At 36.2% G+C, this 13,667-nt stretch overlaps 1 protein-coding gene across 17 annotated transcripts in view; it reads left to right on the forward strand.

The window, feature by feature from the left end:
• The first annotated feature begins 278 nt into the window (after positions 1 to 278).
• The window catches only part of trpl (transient receptor potential-like), an 82,550-nt gene continuing 69,161 nt past the window's right edge, over positions 279 to 13,667 (forward strand). For 3 of the 17 annotated variants that reach the window (XM_073957758.1, XM_073957752.1, XM_073957747.1), the window contains exon 1: positions 279 to 744. The gene's annotated coding sequence lies outside the window, so the exon portion shown is untranslated. Of the gene's footprint in view, positions 1,150 to 13,667 lie in introns of all 17 variants that reach the window. The other 14 variants (XM_073957760.1, XM_073957749.1, XM_073957759.1 and 11 more) reach the window with 9 other exon arrangements.

Genomic DNA, 13,667 nt, shown 5'->3' on the forward strand with positions numbered 1-13,667 from the left:
GCAGCATTTATTCCTAATTTTATGGCCAATAACAACCGTCCACACATATGACGTGTTTGTATTCAACAATGTTTTGGTATTTTCATCTAATTCAATTAGAGCGAAAGACCCTAGAAAATGGCAATAGCAACAAAATAAAAATTTGAGTGGAATATGACCAATGCATGGACGGACAAAATAAACGGCTTTTAAGAATTTATGCCTATTTTTGCCTGCGTTTTTCATGTTATTTTCAGGCGGAACAGAGGGTATATATTCCAGTGGCTAATGCGGAAAATAGGCCATTGTAAAAACGTAGCGGTTAAAAGAAACAACAATGGACGATTAAAAAATAAAAGCGGTTGTGGAAATAAAAATAAAATAAGAATTTAATATATTCTTAAAAACAACTAAAAATTAAATTTAAAAAAGTGGCGGCATTGTGGAAAATAACGAAATATTTTCCAATTAATCCCAATTAAAAGCTTCGGCGTTTTGTTTGTGTTTTACAATTTAATAAGAAAAATATATACAAAATTTTAGAGTTTCATTTAAAATAAAAAATAATATAAGTAAATAAATAAAACAAAACAACCAATTCAACACCTTTATCAATTAAATAAATCCATAAATATTTTTAAAAAAATATCTACCCAAAGTGTTTATATAAATATTTAATACCAAAGTGTCAAAGTGGTGTTTGTAGTGTTGTTTTTTTTTGTTTGGTCGTTGTTGAAAACTATCAAAAAAGTTCAACACAAAAAAGTAATAAAAAAAATCTACAACTATTCCATCATAAATCAACTGACCATTACATCGGAGCAGACAGTGAATAAATAATTAAATTACAGGACAAAAAATCACAAAATAGTATCACATGAAATCCTAACTGATTTGTTGTAGCTGTAAAACGAAATAAAAAAGTTTCGGTGATTTTTGATCGTAGTGTTTATATCGATTTACATACATTTACACACACACACACTTCTATGACCATTTTTTCATCAAAGTTAGAAAATTACTATGCATCGGTGTGCAAAAAGATTCAAAATGTAAGTGTGAATTTAAACAAATAATGCAATAACACCAATACATACTAACTATTGATATGTGTAAAAGCATTGTTGTAAACATGATTGTAAATTAGAATATTTAAATATGCCATTCACCGTGGAATTATTGTATAAAAAAGATGCTTAAAATGCAAAAAGGCAGGTGAAAAAAATAATCACAACAAAAATTGGGAAGGAAATAGTATGTTCATGAGTATAATGCTGCAGAATTAAACCTCCTTCAATCATGATTCTGATGATATAATAACTATGCTAAGGAGAACAGTACTTCCTTCACAATGAAGATGTTTTTGAAAGATTTAAGAGTGTGCCAAAACCGACATATAAAATCACCTTTATAATATTTTCAATAGTTTTTAGGAGGATCGGTAGATTTTAGTTTTTCCCTAGATATTTCGGGTCGTTGCATTATTCTATTCTATATTAGTCTACTGTTATACAGCAGATACCTTCGGTAGTCTTTATTTCAATATAAAACCCTTCCAGTGATCTACATTTCTGCAGAAGATGCCTACGGTGACAAAATACACCTCAGTAATGTTGGCGACATTCCCTGAGTATTTCAGTCATGTAAAACATCTCTAAAAGTGGTGTCTTAGACACGTCGTTCAGACTCGGCGATAAACAGTAGGTCTTATACGACACATAAACTCCGAATCCTACTCGCAGTACTGTTTGAGACTACGCAAAAACATGACCGGAAAAATATCTCTGAGGTTTGAACCTGGGTCCTCTCACACAAACAGACAATGTTGTTGAGGTCTTAGCGTTCCAAGCCACTGACAACCTATCATATTCTTGATATGATATCAACAAACTTCCGAAATGGAAGGCATTACAATTCATGAAGGAAACCCCCTTCGATTGTACCTGTGTATGTATTAAGAAAATGATTCCTAGACAAGACACTAGGGTGACTTGATATAGAAAAAGACTTCAAAAAATACTTCATATCTACAAATTTGTATAAATGGTTGTATAAATAGAATTTATCAAAATCAGCCTTTGTCTTCTAGCCATTTACATTCAAAATATGCCTGATGAACTGGCTTAAACCACCAACGAAACGATCGTAGCATAGTGTTTGGGTGTGTGGTTCTTCGCGAGAATTCATTTTTCAACACAAAACTCCTTAGACCATGTTATCTAGATTAATTCAATTAATTAATTAAAAACGTTCATAAATAATGGCCTTCGTCCTAAAAAGACAATAATTAATAAAAAACTCTGTAAATTTGTATCTATGTACTGACAAAGTCACGGTGCTCTTGAAATAATTTTAAATGGAAAGTGCTTACACCTCGGAAGTTTTTACGGATTCTGAAACTACAATGTTTATAGATGAAAAAATAAGAAAACAAAAAAAAATCGCCGGAGCGCTTTTTAAATAAATCGCGATTTAAGTTGCCATTTTTAGGGATTGTTTAGGTTTTCACGGTTTTGCTTAGAAACCGCAAGTCCTATCAAAATGGGAATAAAGAAAATGTAGTAGCTATGAAAATTCTCTACAAGATTTACCATTATGGTATTCTCCTCGGATTTACCGTTTTTGAGATATAGAAGTTCAAATTGGGACAATTCAAATTCAATTCAATTCTCTATCGCCCCCTTATAAAACAATGTCATGACTACAAATTCCCAACTTAAACTTATATATCTAAAAAATGGTACAACCTAGGAAAAGTTACATAAGCCAGTCTTGTAGAGAATTTTCACAGCTTTAAGATTTTCTCAGGTCCCATATCGATAGAACTTGCCGCATTCAAGAAAAATTGGGAAAAACTAAAAAAAAACTTAAAATGTAACTTGAGTTTTTTATCTCAAAAATGGTACAACCTGGGAACAAATCTTATAGGTCATTCCTCTAGAGAATTTTCACAGCTACAAAATGTTCCTTACCACCATTTCGATAGGACTTGCGGTTTCCAAGCAAAATCGCGAAAACCTAAAAACACCTAAAAATGTTAACATTGACCGCGATTTTTTTAAAAATCCCTACAGCGATTTTTTCTTGTTTTTGTATTTTTCTCATCTATGAACATTGCCGTTTCAGAATTCACAAAAACTTTCCCTGTGTAAGCGGTTTTCATTAACATGACATTTTTTTATAAGGGACAATACAGTCAGTGCATTGTTCCAACCTAAGAAAATATCATAAAGTTCGATCATGTAGAGAATTTTCATAGGTACAATATATTCTTTAGTCCCATTTTGATAGGTCTTGCGGTTTCTAAGCAAAATCGTGAAAAACTAACAGCCCGTAAAAATGTCAACTTAAATGGCGATTTATTAAAAAAGCGCTCGGGCGATTTTTTTGTTTTTTGATTTTTCTCATCTATGAACATTGTAGTTTCAGAATCCGCAAAAACTTCCAAGGTGTAAGAACCTTCCATTTAAAATTGTTTCAAGAGCACCGTGAAATAGGTTAAGTCGAAAAAACTCCATATGATACCTGTATCTTAACTCCATATGATACCTATCTTAATTGTAAGAGTAGATGTTTATGGACTCGAGTACATACAAAACTTTCCAAGGACTATGTTCAAGGACTTATCACTTCTGTCGACGTAGCGAAGTCAAACTTTTGCAATTTCATAACTTTTGTTTTCTGGAAAACAAGTACAAAGGTATCAATCGAGTTTGCCTACAGAGATATAGCCGCAGCTTGTGTGATTTGAGACTTTTATCTATGGACAGATCGAATACGGGCCACATAACCAAACTATTTTTCCTAAAAATTGTGTAGTCAGGAAGTTTTAGAATTTTTTGGATGTATAAACTTTCGGACAAAAATATGAAAATATTTGGGGTATATAACTTCACAATTGTGGTCGTTGCGTCATTTTAGTTGGTCACCGTATGATTTTGAGCTTTTGGATCATTCCTAACATAACCATAGACTTACCCTTACTTACTTAACTGGCCCATTACAGAACATTTGTTCCATAGACCGAACTAAGAAAAGATCTCCAATTCTCTCTGTTTCGTGCTTCGCTTTTTGGAATACCGCGCCTTGTCATTTCTTCATCCACTTGTTTGCGCCATCTATTCTTTGGCCTGCCAATTCTGCGTGCACCGCCATGTGGCTCGAATTTATACGCCTTTTTAGCGGATTCATCATCGCTCATTCTTATGATATGGCCTAGCCAACGCAATCGCTGCATCTCGATACGTTTAACTATATTGATGTCGTTGTATAGCAGATACAGCTCGTGGTTCATACGACGATATTCACCGTCAACGCAGATTTGTCCGTAGATCTTTCGAAGAATTTTTCTCTCAAACACACCAAGCACTGCCTTATCTGCTTGCGCAAGTACCCAGGCTTCAGAACCATACATCAGCACGGGTAGTATCAGTGTTTTGTAAAGCGTTATTTTTGTTTGACGAGTTGTGGCTTTGTTTTTAAAGTGCTTACTTAAGCCAAAGTGGCATCTGTTGGTCAATACAATTCTTCTTTTTATTTCACAACTGATGTCGTTTGTAGTGTTTACGGCGGTACTACCTCAAAATAATAGAATCCAACTTCCACAGTTGGTCCGAGCTCAATGGACGCATTGCGCGTCGACACCATTAACTTGGTTTTCTCACCGTTTACCGCCAGACCCACTTTAGCAGATTCTCCTTCGACCTTCATAAAGGTATCGGTTACTTCTTTTACTGATCGTCCCATGATGTCTATATCATCAGCATAAGCAAGTAACATGTGGATATTGGTGTAAATTGTGTCACTTCTTTTTAACTTGTTTCTCGTATAACACTTTCTAGCAGGATGTTAAAAATATCACACGAAAGGCTGTCTCCTTGCCTGAAACCTCTTTTGGTACAAAACTCTTCGGAGACGTTCTTTTCTATTTTAACTGAAGATCTTGTGTCAGTAAGAGTCATTTTACAAAGCCGAATGAGCTTTGCGGGGATACCAAATTCAGACATGGCTTGGAATACCTTTGAACGTAGCGGGCTGTCGAAGGCTGCTTTATAATCGACAAAAAGGTGGTAGGTGTCGATCTGCAACTCTTGGGTATTCTCCAGGATTTGCCGCAGGGTAAATATCTGGTCAATGGTGGACTTGCCAAGTCTAAAGCCGCATTGGTATGATCCAATTATTTCGTTGACCATTGGCTTTAGTCGTTCGCACAATATCCCTGACACTATCTTATAGGCAATAGGGAGAAGACTTATGCCCCTATAGTTGGAGCATACAGTCTTATATCCTTTCTTGTGGACGGGACATAGGATGCTCAGGTTCCAATCGTCGGGTACGCGTTCTTCCTGCCAGATGGTGCTAACTAGCTGATGAATACACCTTATCAGCGTGTCGCCTCCGGTTTTGAACAGCTCGGCTGGTATGCCATCGGCTCCTGCTGCTTTATTATTCTTCAGCCGATTTATTGCTGCCCTTACCTCATCTTGGCTGGGCGGTATACATTTAATACCATCTTCTGGGATTGGGACTGTGGTATCTTCGTCGTCTTCGCTGCTATTGGATACCAACAGATTTGGAAAATGTTCTTTCCATATCCTGAATACACTATCTGTATCAGTTACCAAATTACCTTGCTGGTCTCTACAGGAGGATGTGCCTGCACCAAAGCCATCAGTTTGATGCTTGACTCTTTGGTAGAATTGTCGGACTTCATTCTGGCTCCTGTACATCTCGACTTTTTCACACTCCCGCATTTCCATCTCTCTCTTTTTCCTGCGGAAAAGACGTTTCTCCTCTCTCCTTTTCTCCCTGTATCTCTCGTGCGCTACGCGTTGCTACGGATTGTAAAGTAGCCTTATATGCCGCATTTTTCTCTTCGGTGGCAGCACGACACTCCTCATCATACCATGGATTCCTTGGTGAAGGTCTCTGGTATCCAAGTATGGATTTTGCGGCTCTTTGCATGGAGTAGGCAATGCTTTGCCATTGCGCTGATATGTTATCGGGATGAGGAGTGCTTTGATTAAGCAATTGGGATAGTTGAGTGGAATATTGGTCTGTTCGTCCTTTTCTTCAGTGGGAGCATGAGCGCAAATAAAGCTGATGTTGAAGAATTTAGCTTTTATTCGAATTGCAGCAAGTCTTTCATTCACTGGGGTGAAGCTGGATACCAGATGTTTTAGTCTCCGACTAACTACGAATCCACAACCAAACTCATGCTTTGTGTCATGGCAGCTATAATAGAGTGCGTCACCTTTAGGTGTTGTTGTGACACCTTTCCCAATCCATCGTATTTCCTGTATGGCAGTAATATCGGCCTTGTACTTTTCAAGTACGTCTGCCAATGCGAAGACTGCACCTTCTCTATAAAGAGTGCGAACATTCCAGGTGCAGATTCGCAGATCATGGTCCTTAAAACGTTTGCGGGGTTCGTCAACTTTAGAGGGGTTTGTTTTTCTTTTCTTTCGTTTTTCATAGTAGGCTGTTTTTTCTAGGGGAGGGTTACTAACCCGACGCCCAAACCCAAGTTTTTAACGTTCTTATGGTTGAACGCGCGGCACATGTTAGCTCACTACCTTTAAAGGGTGTTAAAGGCAGTTCCCCAGGTGACACCACGAGGAGGTCAGTGTCCACTTGAGATGAAAGAGGGACCAAGATAGATCCTGGGCTTTGCCATGTTAAAACCGGTCAGGACCGTTGCTTGGTATCTTCCATCCCCTACGTCACCCACGGAAATAAAATATTGATGTAAACAAGACCGCATGGAGTATCATTCGCCGAAATGTGCAATGGATCCTCAAACAGCCCTTAAACTACTTTTATGTTGAACTTTTGTGAAGGAGGTATCCGAAGATGTTGTCCCATATAGACGCTCTTGGTACCTGATATATGTATCTCTGCAAGTAATATTAGGATGTTCAAAGTTTCGGTCAAATCGGATAATTGAAATTTTGTGTGGGAGAAACCTGAAGGAGTGAACAGATATAATCCATATTCAAACCTAATCTATGCCTCGAAAAAATCGATTTGGACCTTTGAGAGTTATTGTGCGCACCATATGGAAACATTTTGAAGTCTAGTGGAGGAAGTATCCGCAGTACAAAATAGCGAGATCCAAAATTTGGACCAAATCTGTTGATCTGTTCGAGAGTTATCATGTGCTCGCGCCAGACGAAATTGTTTGAAGCGGGTTTCGTCAAAACATATTATTAGTCTAAGACCATTATTTCGATGAGGTACATTTTTATGGTTAGCCTTACGGCTGAGGGTATAATATACAATACTGATAACAGCATTAATTTCATTTACGGTTGTTTTAAGCTACAAGTTTGTTAATGATAGCAAAAACTTCAGATGGGTATGGTACTTATGGCAGATATCAGCATTTTATAATGTACAACAATAAATTTTTCTTCACTATTTTCCCTACTATTTAGGAACAAGTACATCTAAAATAGAAATACAACATTTTGATTAAGGCAGTAAAACAATTTTCTAATTGGTTTTCGAGATTCACTCCACGGAAAATCCTTGATATATCGTACAATTTGTCCAAGACCTCTTTGTCTTCTATGAAAAGACTTCCTGATCTTTTATGAGAAGGTCCCCGGATCCCGGTCCAAGGTTTTTCTATTAGAAGATTTAGATGAACAGACCTAATGAGACCTCATTTCTGGTCTTCGGTGAAAAGACTTCCTGGGAAGACCTTCTGGTCTTCGATGAGAAGATTTAATAGTCTTCTATGAGAAGGCCTTTTTGTCTGCTACATGAAGATCTCTGGTCTTCTTTAAGAAAATCTCCTGCTCTTCTATGAAAATACCTCCTAATTTTTTATGAGAAGATTTCGTGATCTTCTATGGGAATATCTCCTCATCTTCTGTGAAAAGACATCCTGCCATTTAATGACAAGACCTCCTGATCTTCTATGAGAAGACATCCTGCCCTTCTTTAAGAAGAGCTCCTGCTTTTCTATTAGAAGTCCGTCCGGTTTTCTATGGGAAGACCATCTGAGAAGAAATCCTGCTCTTTTTTGAGAGGACACCCTGAGAATGCATTCCGGTTTTCTATGAGAAGACATGTTGGTCTTCCATGAGAAGACCACCTGTGAAGACCTTCTGGTCTACTATGAGGAAATATCCTGGTATCGTACGAAAATATCTTCTTGCCTTCTAAGAGAAGACCTTCTGGTCTCCTATCTGATTATCTCCTAAGAAAACATTCTGGTCTTCTTTTAGAAGATTTCTGGTCTTCTATGAAAATACCTCCTAAACTTTTATGAAAAGATTTCCTGGTATTCCATGAGATCTCTGGTCTCTTACGAAAATGGTCTCCTGGTCTTCTAAGAGAAGACCTTCTGATCCTATATGTGATGATCGCCTGAAAAGACATTCCGGTCTTCTATAAGGAGACCTCCTTGTGCCCTATGAGTATGCCCCTTGGTCTTCTATGAGAAGAACTCCTGGTATTCCATGAGATCTCCTGGTCTTCAACGAAAACATCTCCTCGCTTTCTATGAGAATACCCTCTGGTTTTCTATAATAAGATATCCTGAAGAGACCTTATGGAAGGGATTCTTGTACTTTATGATAAGACCACCTGGCCTTCTGCGAGAAAAAATCTAATAAAACCTGCTGAAGAGACCTCTATGAGAAGATCTTATTGTGTTTTATGATAAGAACTCCTGGTATTCTCTGAGAAGGCTCTTTGGTCTTCTGTGAAAGGACCTCTTAGTCATCTCTCGGAAAAAACCTGGTCTTCTATGAGAAGACAATCTGATCTAAAAGAACTTCTTGATCATCTATGAGAATAACTCTTGCTCTCCTATGAGAAGACCTTCTAGTTTCTTTTGAGAAGACCTTGAGGTCCACGGTAAAAAGACCTCTTGGTGTTCTATGAGAAATACCCTGGCCAACTATGAAAAGATCTCCTGAAAAGACTTTCTGGTAATCTGTGAGCATATCTCCTGGTTTTCTATGAGAAAATATTATCTTCGTCACCTACGAGTAGACCTGCTGGTCATTAGGCAGCCGAATCTTCTTAGGGAAGACTACCTGGTTTTGTATGTGAAGACATCCTCGCCTTCTATTAGAAGTCCTCCTTGTCTTTGATTAAGCTACCTCCTGAAAAGACCTTATGATTTTAGGTGAGAAAAATACCTTGTCTTCCATGAGAAGAATTTCTGGCCTTCGACGAAAATACTTCTTGAGAGGATCTTGTGGTCTTTGGTGAGACTTTCTGGTCTCTTACGAGAAGACCTTCTAGTTTCCTATGAGTAGACCTTGAGGACCTTTATTGGGGAACCTCTTGGTGTTCTATGAGAAATACTCTGGTCACATATGAGAAGATCTCCTTAAAATACTTTCTGGTAATCTGTAAGCATATCTCCTGGTTTTCTATGAGAAATTATTATCTTCGTCACCTAAGAGAGCACCTGCTGATCATTAGGACCCCGGATCTTCTTTGAGAAGGCTACCTGGTTTTTTACGTGCAGACCGCCTCGCTTTCTATTAGAAGTCCTCCTTGACATCGATTGAGCGACCTCCTCAGAAGGCCTTATGGTCTTAGGTGAGAACAATTCCTTGCTTTCCATGAGAATAATTTCTGATCTTCGACGAAAATACTTCTTGAGAAGACCTTCTGGTCTTAGGTGAACACTTTCTGGTTTTCTATGAAACAACCTCCTGGTATTCTATGCGAAGGCTTCCAAGTCTTCTATATGTTGTGATCTTTGATGAAATAACTCATGACAAGACCTTCCGGTTTCGTTGAGAAAACTTTCTGATCTTCTATTAGAAGATCTCTTGATTTTCTTCTGGGTTTTCTATTGGAAGTTCTTCTGTTCTTCTATGAGAAGACAGCCTAGGAAACCTTTCGATGTCCTGTGTAAAAACTCATAAGGGACGTCCTGGTCTTATATGAGAAGACCTTGGGATCTTCTATTAGAGTATCTGCTTCCCTTCATTGGGAAGCCCTCTGGTCTTTTATGAAAATACCTATGAGGATACCTTATGGTCTTCTTCTGTGAAAAGTCCATGTGCTTATTCTTTGAGAGGGAGGACCAATATAGTACTGTCAATTGACCGATAAGGTCTTCTGCGAAACTATCGTATGGTCCTCTATAAGAAGGCCTTTTGTTTCTATGTGGAATCCCTTAGGTTTTCTAAAAGACCCTGGTGTCGTTTATAAGAAACCCATATTTCTATTTTGGACCAAAAATCAATTTCTTCGTAAAGATCATAAGGTCCTAAATAAATGCTGGGTGTAAATACCGTGTAGACGGGGTTATAGGTCCCACTTTTGCAGCTTACATAGGCTTAGCTTGTCATGGCGTTCCTAATGCCTGCGATTGGCAATAAATTGCATAATGGTGATGATGACCCATATGGGTTTTCAAAAGTATAGCAAATTTTATTTCTTTCTATGGCTGAAAATATGGCATCCCGTCTATCCAAAGAAAGATTAATTTATTCCAATAATTAGACGTTGTAATCTATTTTATTGCGGTTTTTGTGACCATAGCTCATAATGAAATTGGAGATTATCATTACTTTCTATACTGTCGTGCCAAAATTAAAAATTGATTCTTTGGATGCCATCGTGGCGCAATGGTAAGCACATCCACCTAGCAATTTGTAAGTTCGATTTTCAGGCCAGACATAATAACATTTTTAACGATGGCAAAAGTAAGTCTCAGCGTAATGTTGGCAACATTTCCCATGTGCTTTAGCCATGAAAAACTTCCCCTCAAGTGGTGTCGTAAGACATGCCGTTCAGGCTCGGCTATACTTTTTGTATGGGTCCCATATCATTAATCTAAAAGTAATCTTAACGCCTCCATTGTCCCTTTGAGGATGTTTGCAGGATCATATTTATGTATGACTTTTGGGGTTATGAAATGTTGCCTGGTAAATTTAATAAATATGTTATTTTCTACCTCAACATAAAATTATTCCATATTATTTTGGAATACCTCAACCATACTTTTATTCCCACGGAGAATGGTATATTTTCAATTACAAATAGTAAATAAAATGCAATATTTAAACAAATACATTTTTTTTTTCTGTTTGGCACAAATATTTGCACTGCCCTCAAAAAGTAAACAAGAAAAACTATGCCACCTTCACACTTACACTCTAACTCGTGTACAAGCACACACACACACTTTCACCACCAGCATCTAAATTAAATCAAACATTTACTTAACATTCTGCACCAGAGACAAAACAAATAAACAGGCAGACGGACGGACGGACACAAAACAATATTTTGCACTTTCAGCCAATCCATGATGTTAATAATAATAACAAAATAATAATAATATTTTTTATGATATTTTCATTTAAATTGCTGGGTATTTTTTGCTCTTGTTGTTGTATTTCATTGGCCACAAAGAGGAAAATATAAATAAATAAATAAAATATTTTCTGCACAATTCAAATGCTGTTGTGTTTGTTGTTGTTATTGTTGCACATTGCTTTACTTTTTCTCAATCGAGATTATGGTTACGATTAAGGATTTATGTAAATAAATATTTCAAGGTTTTTACTGCTGCCGTTGCTGTCGTTGTTGTTGTGTCTGCATGAATGCCTGTCTGAATTTTTGTCCATCTGTGTAAAGTGAGTGTCTGAACGGTTTTTATGTAAATTTTTTTGCTGGTAAGACTGGGTTGTTGTTGTTGTTGGTTAATATTTTGTTTTGGAAAAAAATCTGTGTAGGCTTTGGTATTTGTTTATGCAATCAATTTATTAAATGTTAATAACTTTATGTGCACATAAGTGGTTATATTTATTTATAACGAACTTTTTTTGATGTTGTTATAGGAATAAATAAATACTCAATTAACAAATAGAATAGCCATAATAACAAATTTATTTAATGACATCATTTGTTAATTTGATTTAAACAAAAAGTAATGTTATTATGAATAATGATTGCAAATTAACAAATAATAAAACAAAGCAAATCAACAAACAAAAAAATAAATAAAAGGTTTAAATTAATGTGATTTTTAAGTCAGAAACAAATTACAAAGCGAAGAGAGTCTAAAGTAGAATGTGTCTATCTAAAAATCCTCTTTTAAAAAATCCAAGTCTAGTTTCCCTCAAAAAGTTCTCTTTAAAACATCCAAGTCTAGGTACCTCAAAAAATATTCTTTAAAAGATTCTCATCTCGACAGGTACCCCAAAAAATATTCTTTAAAAAATTCTCATCCCGACAATATTTTTAAAAAATCCACGTCTGGCTATGTCTCTCAAAAAATATTCTTTAAAAAATTCTCATCCCGACAATATTCTTTAAAAAATCCACGTCTGGCTATGTCTCTCAAAAAATATTCTTTAAAAAATCCACGTCTGGCTATGTCTCTCAAAAAATATTCTTTAAAAAATCCACGTCTGGCTATGTCTCTCAAAAAATATTCTTTAAAAAATCCACGTCTGGCTATGTCTCTCAAAAAATATTCTTTAAAAAATCCACGTCTGGCTATGTCTCTCAAAAAATATTCTTTAAAAAATCCACGTCTGGCTATGTCTCTCAAAAAATATTCTTTAAAAAATCCACGTCTGGCTATGTCTCTCAAAAAATATTCTTTAAAAAATCCACGTCTGGCTATGTCTCTCAAAAAATATTCTTTAAAAAATCCACGTCTGGCTATGTCCCTCAAAAACTATTCTTTAAAAAATCCACGTCTGGCTATGTCCCTCAAAAACTATTCTTTAAAAAATCCACGTCTGGCTATGTCTCTCAAAAAATATTCTTTAAAAAATCCACGTCTCGCTAAGTCCATCAAAAAATATTTTTAAAAAATCCACGTCTTGGTAGGTACCTCAAAAAATATTTTTAAAAAATCCACGTCTTGGTAGGTACCTCAAAAAATATTGTTTAAAAAATCCACGTCTTGGTAGGTACCTCAAAAAATATTGTTTAAAAAATCCACGTCTTGGTAGGTACCTCAAAAAATATTCTTTAAAAAATCCACGTCTTGGTAGGTGCCTCAAAAAATATTCTTTAAAAAATCCACGTCTTGGTAGGTGCCTCAAAAAATATTCTTTAAAAAATCCACGTCTTGGTAGGTGCCTCAAAAAATATTCTTTAAAAAATCCACGTCTTGGTAGGTACCTCAAAAAATATTCTTTAAAAAATCCACGTCTTGGTAGGTGCCTCAAAAAATATTCTTTAAAAAATCCACGTCTTGGTAGGTGCCTCAAAAAATATTCTTTAAAAAATCCACGTCTTGGTAGGTGCCTCAAAAAATATTCTTTAAAAAATCCACGTCTTGGTAGGTGCCTCAAAAAATATTCTTTAAAAAATCCACGTCTTGGTAGGTGCCTCAAAAAATATTCTTTAAAAAATCCACGTCTTGGTAGGTGCCTCAAAAAATATTCTTTAAAAAATCCACGTCTTGGTAGGTGCCTCAAAAAATATTCTTTAAAAAATCCACGTCTTGGTAGGTGCCTCAAAAAATATTCTTTAAAAAATCCACGTCTTGGTAGGTGCCTCAAAAAATATTCTTTAAAAAATCCACGTCTTGGTAGGTGCCTCAAAAAATATTCTTTAAAAAATCCACGTCTTGGTAGGTGCCTCAAAAAATATTCTTTAAAAAATCCACGTCTTGGTAGGGTAGGTGCCTCAAAAAATATTCTTTAAAAAATCCACGTCTTGGTAGGGTAGGTGCCTCAAAAAATATT

The sequence above is a fragment of the Musca autumnalis genome, unplaced genomic scaffold (genome assembly GCF_047663935.1).
Source record: "Musca autumnalis isolate F117 unplaced genomic scaffold, ASM4766393v1 scaffold_5, whole genome shotgun sequence".
Classification (NCBI taxonomy): Eukaryota; Metazoa; Arthropoda; class Insecta; order Diptera; family Muscidae; genus Musca; species Musca autumnalis.